A 2,478-nucleotide genomic window follows, 5' to 3' on the forward strand; every position below is an offset into this window, starting at 1 on the left:
AAGAGGCCCTCTCTCCCCCAGGGAACTGCACTTAAGGTGGCAGGCGATTCCTGGGTGGACACCCGCAAGGTGTGGGAGGATGCTGCGCACAGCCTCCCAGTTTCCCTGCAAGACTGAGTCCGTTCCTCACAGCACAGCCTCCTCACTCAGCACTTGTCCCTGACCCGCCCGCTGGCTGGTGCCGTGGGTGTTCCTTCAAGGAAACCCCAGCTACAACGGTCAGCGGCAGTGTTGGGAGCCCTCTCAGACATACCGCCTCGGTTTTTTAAATTAGTCTCATAGGGGCAGAGTGATTTTTTCATGTTTTGGGGGGGGCTAAAAGTTACGCAAAAATTAGCATGCTTTGTCCTGTAAATACGGGGTAATTGTTGAATTGGGAAAAGCAATAGCCCAAAAAGAGCTAGGCTAAGGTAATGTTTGCTGTAATCACAGAAGTCATTGGCTACCCAGCGTCTCAGCTTTCCAGGTCTACACAAAGATCAGCTGTCGGCTAATTCCAAGATTCCTGTAACCTGAAGGAGCACTTGATGTCCGTGAAAGGTGGCAGAAAGAGTATTAGTCATCATAAACGTTCTGTTTAAAATACCTGCACGACAGCAGACGTTAGCTGGGCCCATGATGATCGTTTTGCAACAGGGACGAATGTTGGTGTGTGACACGGTACACCTGAAACTAAGAATGCCTCACGCCAGAACAAAAATGAGCTTTGAGTGAGCAGAACAGAACACTCGTGTTTGTGGGTGTGTATTACAGTAGAGAACGTTTGTGCTATTTCAGAGCACACGTTAACTTCTCTCCATACTTTCCAGTCTCCTGAAGATGATTGTGTCAAATATCCCTGTTCACGCCTGGGTGCTCAGTCGTTGAGTGTCTGCCTTCGGCCCAGATCACCATTCCAGGGTCCTGGGATTGAGCCCTGCATCGGGCTCCCTGCTCTGCGGGAAGCCTGCTTCTCCCTCTCCCACTCCCTCTGCCCCTGCTTGTGTTCCCTCTCTCCTTCTCTCTGTCAAATAAATAAACAAAATCTTAAAAACAGTTTCTTTCTCAGGGCGTCCAGCTGGCCCAGTCAGAACACGTGACTTTTGATGTCCGGGTCGTGATTCAAGCCCCACGTTGCGGGTAGAGATTTCTACCAAACAACGTGTCTTTCTCGGTGTGTTCCAGAAGCTGTAGTCAGGCCGTGTTCCATCTGTGCTGGGGGAGGGCAGAGGGTCAGGGCTGCCCTCCAGTGTTGGGTCTCACTGCCCCAGGGACGCACGTGCGGCTGGAGAAGGCTCAGCCTGAGTCCAGGAGGAGGGAGCAGGGGAAGCCGGACTCTGGCGCTCTTGAGCACCCGCATCTGAGGGCCTGGAGGTGGCGTCCCTGAGGCCCAGCTGGAAGGTCTGCCAACAGCTGGCCTCTGGCGGTCGGCACGGCAGACTCCCTCACACCCGAGTGCTGGCCATGCAGGCCGCGCCGGTCTCCACCAGGGTGGGGGGTCGCTTTTCACGCTGTTCCGATTCCTAAGTGCCTTCCGGGGCACAGCTAATGGTTTCCCAATGGCCACGTTAATGGTCACGTGCAGGGGGATGAGCTTGGCCACAGCCACGTTAGGGTATGGACGGTGCCACCCTGGGCTGAGGAGACCAGAGCCTTCCTAAGCGCATGCCCTTCTGGAAGAGTTTGGGGAACTGGGGTCAAGGCAAGAGTGCCCGGTCAGAGCTGCCCTCCCTCAGGTGTGACCCGTACCCGCCCACATGCTGCCATTTCCTCGGGGCCCGAAGGCGGGGTGACTGACAGGAAGTGCCTACCACCCGCGGCCCCCCGCGCCACTGCAGGGAAGGCAGAAGCAATGACAGCCACAGGTGCGGACCCCTGAGTGTGCGCTCACTCCGCTGGGAACAAGGAACCAAGTGCACCCCACTTGTGAGAGGGTGTCCTAGGGCCTCTACCCCAGATTCCTACAAAAGGGGCTCAACGAGGTATCATGCGGCAGAGATTCTACGCTGAAACACGACCCTTTGTCGGCTTATAGCTGATCACGTGATGCAAAGATGGACTGTCCCCCACAGAACATACTAGAAAGTACCAGAGCAGATTGCAGGGCGTCCTTCCCCGCACACCAGCGCGCGCAGTCGCTGGACCAGTGAGGACAGCAGCAGGTGGCGGTGTTCGAAGGCGGCGGAGCCCAGTGCCGGACCCTGAAGCCGACCCTGTGCGTGTGTGAGCACAAGGACAGGGCCCGCGAGGGAGGCGCGCAGCCGCCCGCTCCGAGGTCTCATCGCAGACGCTGTCGGCATTCTGATGAAGCGGGAGGAGCTGGAGACACGGCCCCCACACGAACCGCAGGCAGGAACAGGCTGCCGGGGCCCGGGTGCTGTGCCGGGCCTGGGTCTAACCAGCACCCAGAGGACGACAGCGTCACAAACCTGAGCTTGAGATCCACGTGTGCACCTGTGCCCAGCACCTCCCGTGGGGGAAATGACGGAGAAGCAAAGC

The sequence above is a fragment of the Meles meles genome, chromosome 19 (assembly GCF_922984935.1).
Source record: "Meles meles chromosome 19, mMelMel3.1 paternal haplotype, whole genome shotgun sequence".
Classification (NCBI taxonomy): Eukaryota; Metazoa; Chordata; class Mammalia; order Carnivora; family Mustelidae; genus Meles; species Meles meles.